General features: G+C 34.5%; 1 protein-coding gene across 1 annotated transcript in view; it reads right to left on the bottom strand.

The window, feature by feature from the left end:
- Positions 1 to 13,080, bottom strand: part of EYS (eyes shut homolog) — a 2,025,572-nt gene extending 2,012,492 nt beyond the window's left edge. The window contains 1 exon segment of the mRNA XM_021676159.2: positions 12,997 to 13,080. The gene's annotated coding sequence lies outside the window, so the exon portion shown is untranslated.
- Positions 13,081 to 13,368: the final 288 nt, after the last annotated feature.

Here is a 13,368-nt window from a genome sequence, read left to right as displayed (position 1 = left end):
AAAAAATTCAAACAGCAGCCAGATCACACATATTCTGAGGCATTTATATCTCACATATATTCTGACATATATGTTTTATGTACGTGTTTGTGTGTGTGCATACATATACATATAATGATAAATTTACTTTGGATAAAAATGTATGTTTTGTCTCTTAGTTTTAAAATTATCATAATTTACAGTCTCTAATAATTCAAATGATACAGGTTAAAAAGTTGAAAAATGTTTGTCATGATGAATAGCTACTTCATCATATATACTTCAGACATTTTAAAACTATTCTTCACAAGCTAATGTAAAATTCATGTTAAGTGCATATTTACACCAAGGTGACTTTTACAATAAGTGTTCACTGCAGGCATGCTTTACAATGTACACATAATCATCAGGGCTTGAGCGACCAGTTGGGGTTTGATCTTGGATTCTGTTTGCACAGGCAGTCTTTCAATAGATCTGACATTGATCATCTATCAATTTGATTTTCTAACCTTATGAGACTCATTGTAAACAAAATAGCTAAATGTTTGCAAGCCCACAGAAAAAAACACGACAGCTCTGCATTTTACTTCTGACAGAAGCATTCTTTTCAATCAAGCTTAAAAATAGAAGAAAATGCCAAAAGTATTTTTTCACTTTATGAATTCTCATCAAATGATCGGGCCTGAGGCATTTAGAATTTAAAAACAACTAATCTAAATGTAGAAAGGGCCTGGCTTGTGAAGTTATAAAATTAGACTATGGAACCAATAACAAGCATATGTTAATGAAGACATGAAATCATCACGGCATTTCATCTATCTTAGTCACAGCCTGTCAGTATGCCCATTGCTTAATAAATTGCATCCCTAGTCACAGTTTATAAGGCACGAGAAGACATTTTCAGAGCCTAAAAATGAAGCCAATATGTGACATTTCAAAGCTGCTGTACTATCACAATTAGTGCAAAATATGCAAAGTAACAAATAGGACATTTATTTCATAAAGAGTGGCTTAAAGACTTGCCTATCTCATGAACTTCCTGTGAAACACTGTCAGGTAATATTTATGTGTTTCTGAGTGGGAGGGAGAGGGATATGGTTTAGGTCAGACTCTTGGGGATGGAAGGTATTATTTCAAATAATATGTCTGGGAAATATTTGTCTTGCAAAGGTGCATTATTATACATAAAGAATAGTTGCCTTCCTAAGCACTGACATAAATAAATATTTATCTTCTGTACATAGATAGATGACTTGCATTAAAATCCATAAAATTTTTATTGCTTAAATAAGAAAGCATAAACTTTGAATATTAATAGAAACCATGGAGATTTAATGAAGTTTTTGTTACAATGCAGTAAATTTCTTCAACATTCTCTAATAAAAGTATTTGCAGCTAACTCAAAATACCAGTGGGTTTGATAATATTAATAATGCGTAGATTAAAGACAAACTATAGGGTATATCAACAATGTATGACTTTTTCTTGATTTATAAATTGTCAAGAGATATGAACTGATGAAAAGTATCCACATTTATTTTTAGGATGCTAAAAAAATGAAGAATGCATTTAGGAATTGTATTCTATCTAATTCAGATAGATTCTATTTAACACAGATGTTATATCACATCTTCCTCTGAGTGTTCTCCCACAACTGTGGTGTGCACTACTGTTTTTGTGAATTTCACTGCACCTTCCGGTTCTTATTACATGAATTGTCAAAACATTGACATGCTGCAGGTGTCTATACACATTATCCTTTAACTTCCTCATATACCTTTCCTTACTAAAATTCTATGATTTTGCATCAGGACAGTGTTTGGTAGTTAATTCTAGAAGTTTACTTTTTTTTTCTAAAATTATCCACAGAAAGCATTAAACGTGGATCTCCATGAGAAAAATTAAAGAATCAGTATTCTTAATAGTATTAAAAACAGATTACTTCCTATAATTTCTTTTCAAAACTGATACACCAACATAATGGGTACTTCTTCAAATCGGTCAATAACTAAAACAAAATTATCAGAGTTTTCACTTTTGATTCAGCACAAGCTTTATTTGCTATTCATGAATTAGATTTACTTCCTATGTAAATATTTTTACCAATTTTTCTTAACATTTTCTCTCCTGCCCTAGAGACTTCGTGCTTGTTAAATCTCTCCCCTCAGACTCTCCCTCTCCAGGCCCATCCTGGGAAGGGCCATTTTCAGTTATTCTGTCTACACCAATGGCAGTTAAGGTGGTGGAAATCAACTCATGGATTCATCACTCTTCGCTGAAGCCTTGGACACCTCCGAAGAAATTCATAGATCCTCCACTCTGCAGTCTAAAGTTCCAGGAATCAACCCTTCATACGCCTGCAAGTTATTAGAGGATCTGCACCTGCTCTTCCAACAAAATCCCCAGGAAAGTAACCATGCATAAGTCTAATTTATATCCTGGCATTAACAGGACTATAATCCTCAACTTTGCTATCTCTCAAACTCCGATTATCCCTTTCATAGTGAAAAGGGAATCTGTCTCTTTCTAGGAAAATGCTGCTAATTTTGTAAACCCATTAAGTGTTGTTTTAAACATAGTTACACACACACACACACACACACACACACACACACACACACAGGAATCAATCAAACACAGGGCTAAAAATCTTCCAGAAACAGTATTGTGAAGCTTGTTTAACAACAGACTGTCCAGGCTCTATTCTCTCCTAGATTCATTTATAATCATTCTATATTTGTTGGCCTCTGGGACGCTCATCTTTAACCACCTTGTCACGTTCGTTTCTTATAGAACCATAAGGTCACAAATAATCCTGCCGCTGGAACCCCGGATGTCCTTGGCTTGTGAGCTTTATCGTGGACCTCAGGATCAACCTGCACCCCTGAAATGCTCTCCTCTGGAGGAAACCTCAACTTCAGGGCCCCTTCTACACCCTATTTCAGCAGGAAGTAGTTAAATAGTGATGGACACCTGTGTTCCAAAAGAAGTTGAACTCTCCTGTTGAGAAGGGGGATTGAGGGAATGTGTTCGCTTTCTGGGTCCACAAGGGCGTGTAGTTTCAAGGGCAAGAACTTCCCAGTGCCATGGCCCCCCTCCCATCTCTCTTCATCTGGGAGATTTAATGGTCTCTGTTTTAAATTATCACACACGCTGGAAAAACAAAATGTCAATTACTCAAGCGGAAGAACCAAATGTCCATTACTCAAGCTGAAGTTTAAGGGAACTCTTTTCGTTGGCCAAGGGACTTGGAGAAAGAGGGAATTACTCCCAGGTTAAAAGTCTCTTCCTCCCTCATCCAGGCAGATTCTCCCCCTCTGCGGTCCCCTTCCACCCTCGTGGAAGCTGCTTTTCCATTCCTAAACTCCATCTCTCTCTGTCAATTCCCTTCCACTCAGTGTGGAAGCTGTCTTTCCTCTCCTGGATTCCATCTTTCTGGATTCTCTCACTCAGTGTGAGAGGAGCTTTCCTTCTCTGGTTGTCCCCCTCAGGGAACCCTTCTCACTCTGTAAGAGTGGCTTTTCTTTCTCTCACTCAGTGTGAGAGTTAGCTATTTCTTTCTCTCCTTCTCCTTTTTCTCTTTCTCTATATAAATAAATCATTTTCTGCAAAAACTTTTCTGGGGTCTGGTATTTACTTTACAAGTGCACATGCCATGGTCCCCTCTCTCATTCTTGGGGGAGCAGGAGACCAAGAACCTACAACATTCTCTCGGGTGAGCTGTACCTCTCTGGCACCCCAAAACCCGGTCACAATACTTTGGATGCTTATTTGTGTTTAAAATGAGGAAGCTTCATGTAATTTTATTCCTCTTTACAAGTCTTTTTATCAAAATTATGAAAGCTTACTTTACTTATAATTAAAAATGGAAACTCATTATGAATTTTCCTTACTGAATAAATATTTGTCAAATTTCACTCAATATTATATACCATACTGGGCAATGGCAATTCCAAAAGAAAAAAAAAGAAAGATGTAGACCTTACTTTGAACAAGTTCACAATGAGATAGGGAAACAAATAAGCCAACAGAAACAAGTAGTAGTCATGTACCAGATTTCACAGAAACAATCTAACATGATCATTTATAGCACTGCAAGATAACCTGATCTGGGTAATCTATCAATCCTCAGGCATGGAGATTTTTAGCTACTTGGGTACTAATCAGCAAAGAGTCAAGAGGGAAACATGAACATCCTTCTTTAAAATGACAGGAAGCCCAAGAGCTGGACTGACAATAAAGGAGGTTAATGGTAAAATATGGAAAGGGCCAGTCCTAATGAAAGACAGTAATGAAGGCCATGAACAAACCACACTGAGTTTGTATTATTCCCTTAAAATAACACAAAAACATCACAGGAATTTATGAAAAGGAGTTAAATAATCACATTTTGGAGAGATCATATAGCATCAGAGTTGCTCACAAGACCAGACTCTGGAAGACCAGTTAGGAAGTCACAGCAATAATCCAAGTGACAGACAATCGGGGCGTAAATTAATACTGTGGCAGTGACATGAAAAAAAGTGGGAAGTCATTTTTTAAAATTATACTTTAAGCTCTGGGGTACATTTGCAGAACGTGCAGGATTGTTACATAGGTATACATATGCCATGGTGGTTTGCTGCATCCATCCCCCCATTATCTACATTAGGTATTTCTCCTAATGTTATCCCTCCCCAATCCCCCCACCGCCTGCTATCCCTCCCCTAGCCCCCCATCCCCCAACAGGCTTCAGTGTGTAATGTTCCCTTCTCTGTGTCCATGTGTTTTCATTGTTCAGCACCCACTTATGAATGAGAACATGCAGTGTTTGGTTTTAGGTTCTTGCATAAATTTGCTGAGAATGATGGTTTCCAGCATCATGCATGTCTCTGCAAAGGACCTGAACTCATCCTTTTTTATGGCTACACAGTATTCCGTTGTGTGAAAAGGAAAACTAAAAAACAGAAAGAAATAGTTTCAACAGCAACAGAAAAGATGTCTACTCAAGGACCCCATCCAAAAGTCACCAACTTCAAAGACCAAAGGTAGATAAATCCACAAAGATGGGAAGAAACCAGTGCAGAAAGGCTGAAATCATCAAAAACCAAAACACCTCTTACTCACCAGCAAGGGAACAAAACTGGATGGAGAATGAGTTTGATGAATTGACAGAAGCAGGCTTCAGAAGGTGGGTAATAAATTTCTCCGAGCTAAAGGAGCATGTTCTAACCCAATGCAAGGAAACTAAGAACCTTGAAAACAGGTTAAATGATATGCTAACTAGAATAACCAGCATAGAGAAGAACATAAAATGAATTGATGGAGCTGAAAAACACAGCACCAGAACTTTGTGAAGCATACACAAGTTTCAGTAGCGGAATCAATCAAGCAGAAGAAAGGATATCAGAGATTGAAGATCAACTCAATGAAATAAAGTGAGAAGGCAAGTTTAGAGAAAAACGAATAAAAAGAGATGAACAAAGCCTCCAAGAAATATGGAATTATGTGAAAAGACCAAATCTATATTTGATGGCTGTAACTGAATATAATGGGGAGAATGAAACCAAGTTGAAAACACCCTTCAGGATATTATCCAGGAGAACTTCCCCAACCTAGAAAGGCAGACCCACATTCAAATTCAGGAAATACAGAGAACACCACAAAGGTATTCCTTGAGAATAGCAACCCCAATGCACATAATCATCAGATTCACCAGGGTTGAAATGAAAAAAAAAAAAAGCTAAGGGAAGCCAGAAAGAAAGGTCAGGTTACCCACAAAGGGAAGCCCATCACACTCACAGTGGATCTCCTGATAGAAACCTTACAGCCAGAAGAGAGTGGGGGCCAATATTCAACATACTTAAAGAAAAGGATTTACAACCCAGAATTTCATATCTAGCTAAACTAAGCTTCATAAAAGAAGAAGAAATAAAATCCTTTATGGACAAACAATTGCTGAGAGATTTTGTCACCACCAGGCCTGCCTCACAAGAGCTCCTGAAGGAAGCACTAAATATGGAAAGGAATAACCAGTACCAGTCACTGAAAAAACATACCAAATTGTAAAGACCACAGACACAAGGAAGAAACTGCATCAACTAATGAGAAAAACAACCAGCTAGCATCAAAATGGCAGGATCAAATTCACACATAACAACATTAACCTTAAATGTAAATGGGCTAAATGCCCCAATCAAAAGACACAGACTGGTAAAGACATTAGGAAACAGAATCTGCAAATGCTTTTAACAATTGGGAAACAACAAAGCCCAGGAATCAAGTAGGCTACAACAGAAATATCCAAAGGTCAAATGGGAATACTGTGGCTACACATATGTTAAATATTCTGTGTTACATTTTAATTATTTTAACATTTAAAACATATTTAATTTGTATGGCTGTATTGATCCAAATGTTTTTCTTTATCCTAGTTCTTTCAGAGTTTAAATTTAACCTCTGGTGCATAACATTGAGTTATAATATTTACTGTATTCATTAAGCCTCAGGCATACTTTTTTACATTTGCCGTGTCTAAAACTGTAGTGCACCTTACATTTCTTCTTACTGTTAACATATCACTATCAGCACAAAGCCCATTTCATGTCTAGGTTGTCTCTTATTTCTTAATCCCCATCCCATCTGCTTCCTTTCATAGGAAACCATCTGTAATATGTTTGCTATATGTTCTTCAGCACAGATATAGTCTTGTAATATATGATGTGGGTTTTGTGTATTTTCAGTTCCATTAAGGGTTTTGTAAATCCCATCTCTGTCCTACTTTACTCATCTAGCCTCGTTTTGGGACCAATTCATGTCACATTTCTGGTTTATTGTTTCATATTGCTCTACAGCACCTCGTAGTGTGATTTATTGTATTTTACTTATCCATTCTTCTGGAGATGGATACACAGGTTGCTTTCAACTCCCTATTGCCATATACACCATCTTTGTAGAGATCTTTGCATAGATCTTCGCAAGAATTTCTCAGGAGTGTGTATCCAGGAGAAAAATTCTTGCCTGTACTTTTTAAAAATGTGTTTCTTCCTCAAAGAATATTGGAAAATTTATTTGACTATGAATATAAAAATATTTAAAATTATTCTTCCATTATTGAATAAATGGAACTGTGGCAACAAACTACCTATGAGCATAAAATAAGACAAATGTCTATTTTACTCCTTATGCCAAAATAAATCACAAATGGATAAATATTCAAACATTGAGAAGAAATGAAGTCATATTAATACGGGGAGAAAAAACATGGGAAAAGTGAAAACAAATCTGTCCATTTTTCTGGCTTCCCTATTACCATCCTCCTTCACATTTGCTCATCTCTCTGCAGTTAATTCTACTCACACAACCACCACATGATTATTTTAAAACAACTGACCAATAATACTCTTGCACTGTTACAAATACATCAATTTAAACTTTACCTTGGACTGCAATGTTTCCTGACTACCCAGTCTAAAATACCCTTCCAGGCAATGTCTTCTCACCCTATTAGAATGATCTGCATAGCTTTTATTATTTGTTATTTTCTTGCTCATTTGTTTGTTTGTTGATTTTTTTCCTCATACCTCTCCAAAAATAAAAGCTTAACAAAAATCACAGACTTTGTTATCTAATCTGTCACTGTTTTCTCAGGTCCTAGAACATGCAGGGTGTGTGTGTGTGTGTGTGTGTGTGTGTGTGTGTGTGTGTGTGTTTAGAGAGACAGAGTTTTGGAACAGGAAGCTTTGTAATTTCATCACAGTTTAGAAATATTTCATAAGGGATTGAGCTACATTCTTCTAATACTTGAACATATTTTCTGACTTCAGTGCAAACCCACAAAGGTAGTATTGGACATTTAAGTATCAAGCTGAAGCCAAACTTATATTTAACGAGCTATCTCAACATGTTGTGCCCTGTAGGCTAATGACTAAGGTGCGTTTAATGAGTCATCGTTGCCCTGGAGTCAGGAGATTAGGATCAGTTTTCTGCTCTACCATATCCTCCTTGGTTCTCAGTTATTTCTTCCATGTTTTGGAGGGAATATTTCTCTACTTTGTTTCTTTATTTTTTTCTTTCAAAAATAAAAGAATACTTTTTTCTCATTACATGTTACCTGTAATTGCTGATGCTTCTTAATTTTACATTAATTTTCAGTGTTTCAATATAAGTAGTAGTTTATGAACAACAAAAAAATGCTCTTTAAGCTTCCTGACAGTATTTATGCTAATTTGATATGCTTGGCTTACTTATTTTCTGTAATAACCAAGAAAACCGATTAGCTTATAAAATACATAAGGTGGCCAGATGCGGTGGCTCATGCCTTGTAATTCAAGCACTTTAGGGGACCCAGACAAGTGAATCACTTGAAGTCAGGTGTTTGAGACCAGCCTAGCCAAATGGTGAAACCTCGTCTCTACTATAAATGCAAAAAATTACCCGAAGTGGTAGCACCTGCCTGTGGTCCCAGCTACTTGGGATGCTGAGGCAGGAGAATCGCTTGAGCCTGGGAGGTGGTGGTTGCAGTGAGAAGAGACAGTGCCAGGGCATTCCAACCTGTGTGATGGAGTGAGACTCCATTCAAAAAATAAATAAATGAATAATAAAATAAAATATATAAAGCAATGTATAAATACATAGATATATATTTATGTGTGTGTGTGTGTGTGTGTGTATATATATATATAATGATGGCTAATTTTATGGGTCAACTTGGCTAGGCCATGGTGTCATAGTATCCACTTTTTTATCTAACATCAGTCTAGATGTTGCTTTGAAAGTAATTTTTTAGATGTTATTAAAATTTAAATCAGATACTTTGAGTAAAGAAAAGCGCCTTTCACAGTGTGAGTGAGCCTCATCCGATAACTTTATGGCTTTTAGAGAAAAGACTGAGGTCCTCTAAGAAGGAAAGTATTCAGCCTCTTGATTGCCTTCCAATTAGAGCTGCAGCATTAACCCTTGCCTATATCTCCAGCAGCCGACAATGCAAATATCAGACATGCCAACCTGCACAATCCCATAGACCAATTCCTTAAAGTCTCTCTCTCTGTCTCTCCTCTCTCTTTCTCTGTTTATGTATATACATAAACAGAGTACTAATAAAATGTGAATAGGATGTGTTTGTGTGTATAAACACCTATACCTACACACACACATATCCTATTGATATTGTTACTCTGGAGAAGTCTGACTAATGCATATATATATATATATATATATATATATATATATATATTTACACACACAGGAAGATAGATACATAAACCATAAACAGATACATATAAAGATACATGGATAGATATAGATAATAAGAAAATATGTGATAATTCTTTTTTTATAAATTTAACTATGTAGTTGCTAATTTCAAAATTTTTATACTAAAATGTAAATAATATGTTTAGTAAATCATTTTAATAATTGCATATTAACCTATAAAATAGATTATATTCTAATATTACATTTTTATTGAGAATATATTTCTTACAAAAATTTGTATGAGCAAAGTACATTTGTTCCATATGTATTTATTTTCTACATATAAAATTAAATTTATATTTAAAAGTATTAAAATTATCTATTATCTATATTTACATTGAAGTTACAACTCTATGAATGATAAATTAATACTTCAGAAGTAATGAAAGAAAGCGCTCAGAAGTCTGAATAGTATTTTGAGCTAAAATTGTGAGGAATTGACATTACCTCAAGTAAAGTATATTATTGATATTTGGGACATCTAATGACCTTCTCCTCAAGAACTTGAGGAGAGAAATGAATTGTTTCTGAAAATTAACTGTAAATTCATTATTTAATGGATTGGCATGGTGCTACAAAGTCGCTTCAAAGATGTCACCCAAGACTGTCAGATCTGGCTGTAATCTGATAAATGCAGTATTAACATGTCTGGAGAAGGACTGAGTGAATTGAAAGTGGGGGTTCCCTGAGAAGGAAGGTGAAAAGAAGAGGCATGGAAGCAACGTTAGGCAGAGTCTTCAAGCAGATTCTAAGAAGGAGGGAATACTGACATAAAAACACTCCACTGGAACAAACCCAATATTAAATAGGCCACCACTGTGCATGTGGATTCTTTGAACATTCTTTGTGTAATACAGCATGCAAATCATAGGATAACTCATAATCTTGAATATGTAATGAGTTCTCCATTCACAGATACAGTGCATAGCACATTACATACAATATTTTATGTAAGCCTCAACCTCAACTAGACGAGATGTGTACAATTGTCTCCATTTTATAAAAATTGTCTCAATTTTATGAAAATTAATTTACTAAAACTGCAAAGCTAATGAAAGGCAAACTAATAGTCTTAAACCAAAGTGTTTGACTTCAGAGTCCATGCTCGATTACTTTGCTAAGTTAATATTTTCTAGATTCAGGTTCTAAATTTAACAATTTCAGTTACAATTTTAATTCAGGTTTACATTTACTTGTTTCAAGAAAATAATGTATGCTTGATGGATAATACACCTTTTTAGACTTTGATGTGGTTCTATTTCTTGTCACAAAATAATAGACTGGCATATAAATAAACAAATATTATAATTTAATATTTGTTTATATTTTATTTCTCAGTCACTTTCCAAAAAAAATATAATAATTCAAGAATAGACTTCTTCTATTTCATCAGAAATTTTAGTTAGCACCATTAATTTAATACCTACTGTTTTGATTATTAGAAAATGCACTTGGTGAAATAATCATAACCCTGAAAGTAAAATGCACCAAATCTTATAGAACAGTGATGAACTCTCTGAGTCCTCTTGGGGCAAAACCCAGAATATGGCCCAAGGCAAATTTTCTAATCTTTGTTTCTTGCAGTTCATTCAAAGATGAAAATTGTTTCATCAGCATTATTTTCCAGGGGTAGCTTCTAAAGTGTTAGTTTTATTATCTTGGAAAATAGAATTTCCTCTGGGAACGCATGCTTTTGTAAATTGGCATTTTTTTCACTTTTAAAATTTCAATAATAGAGAAGTACAATAGGCATTTATTTATATCACTTGGGGTAGCAAAAAGACTTGTATGATTAGACTGCCTTCTCCAGTGTTAATGGACACCACAAAAGTTACCATGAGCCTCTGCGAGCATACATGATTTTCATTGAGATTATTAAATGGTTAGCCTCCTGACAACTTAGGACACTTGAGGGTGGCAATTAACTATTTGTCTACTGCCATTTAGGGCAGGAAGTTTGCCAAAGTCAAAGAATCTGGGCTGCATACGAGGAAAATTTCTGCATAGAACAGCAGAAATGTGCTTAATGTGCTCAGGGCTGTTGGCAACTCTTCACCAGAAATGTTTTATTTCTATTGTTCCTTTCCTCTTTTTGCCTAAGTTTTTTGTTATTGTTTTTAAGGATACTACAGAAGGGGAAGTGAAACTAAGTAAGTCAATGCAGTGTTGTTTTTTAACGTATTAACTCAATATTTGTTGAATGCTTCCAAATCAAAACTTGGTATTAGGTTTTGGTAATTCAGTGGAATAGAGGGGCATTGTGCTTGTTCCCTATGCTCACAAGTTATTCTCTAGTTGGTTAAAATGGAGAAAATTATGCAAATTTTGTCTGTCACTTATTTATGGATACTGCAAACATGGAAGTCTCTTTATAGTTTGGTGTTTGAGTTCTTGAATATTGAATAAAATTTATCGCTAATTATAAAATTATTTTAATTAGGATTAAATCAAGCTCAATGCCCTTTTCATTTCTGAATAGTAAAGTGTTACAAACACTTTTGTTTAGAAGGGCCATTTTTGGCCAATTAAAATTAGAAAAAAACAGAATTATTTTTAAAAAATCTGAATTATTAACAATTGCAATTTTGTTGACAATAAAAACACACTTTATCCACTAGTAATGTTGTATTTTCTTAATTCTGCTAATAATATAAGCCACATCATTATTACCTAAGTATTAAGTTTTAAATAAAAACTTGTTAGAATTTATAATATAAATATGGTATGAAAATGCACTGCTAAATAATGTATATCAATATGTTGCATGCTTCAATATTCATTTCATATGTATTTATAAAATTCACATTTAATAATTTTAGGCAGAATGATAGAAAGACATATACTCATATCATCTATATGATATGAGCATATATATCAATAGTTTCTAATATTATCTAATTAACTTTGAAAATAACATTAACTTTTAAGCAATGGCCCATTATTTTAATATTCCATACTAAGTAATTCCAAATAGTTCAACATACATGATTTCTGAAATATTTAAATAATAAACTAAAAAATTGTAAGTTGGTTAAAATCATATGACTTAAATAGAACTAATAAATCTTATTGAGCCATAAATCATCTAAATAATAAAATAAGATTGGTAGTGCATTAGTAAGTTAAGAGTGTTGTACCTGTGAAACACCTTTATATTTTCTTTTCAAAAATAATCACAGTAAAGTAGTTAAAAATCATCATATTTGATAAATTGTAAGAAAAGTTAAATTAACAACCACAGAAAAAGGAAACACTATCCTCAGAGTGTCATTGAGTAGAAAAAATTTTGATCATTAACACGAGAATAAACGTCACCTCCAACAAAACTAGTACGAGTACTGCAGACTTATGGCCAAAATCTTTTCTAAACAAACTGTGAAAAATCATACAATTTCATTTGCAATTGACATTTCATGACCCTATGTATATGCTGGCAGACAATGAGGGAAAACCTTAAAAATCGAAAGCATTCATAAGTACTTCATGACTAAATAAAGATTTTCTAGACATCCCCCAGATCTTGTTTCTCAAAGGAGGTGAAAATTATATTCTTTATAGATCCAAGGAATATAAATCACAGTTTGTTCTTGATTCAAACAGAATGAATATCCTTAAGCGAATGACAGAGACAATTTTGTGAAAATGTTTTGTAGAGAATAAAAATAATTGGTTAAAGAAATGGTTATGATTACAATTAGAGATCTTTGTAGTTGTGCTCAGCTAGACAGTGTTTTTATCTAGTAACAGAAAAATAATTTCTAGGTGGAATCAAGTATAACTTACCCCAACCCTTAGCCAAGGAAGCTTGCAACCCTAGGAGGCTTCTGATTACTGTTAATGTCTGGACATGCCTAGCGTGTATCACTTTGTTTCTCAGAAGCCTAATCCAATAAAGCTTCTTTTATATGTGGCTTCTGAAACATAGCACTAAAAGCTTTAACCTTTTGCAGTATAAAGGTAAAGTCATTAAAGCCATGTGCAGGCTGACATAAGGCCTGGCCTTTATTTAGCTAATCTGGAGATGAATATAGTAAATCACCATCTGGAGCTTTGTGTAAATCCATAAGCAAAATACTTTTCTACAATTTAATTATTTCCAATTTTATTTGTAACTCACCATTTTCATTGCTAACTTCATATGTCTCAGACTGAATG

Source organism: Aotus nancymaae, unplaced genomic scaffold (genome assembly GCF_030222135.1).
Source record: "Aotus nancymaae isolate 86718 unplaced genomic scaffold, 86718_ANA_hifiasm-v0.15.2.pri h1tg000040l, whole genome shotgun sequence".
NCBI classification, from domain to species: Eukaryota; Metazoa; Chordata; class Mammalia; order Primates; family Aotidae; genus Aotus; species Aotus nancymaae.
Note: the sequence above shows the minus strand (reverse complement) of the source record. Positions and strands in the feature narration are given on the sequence as shown.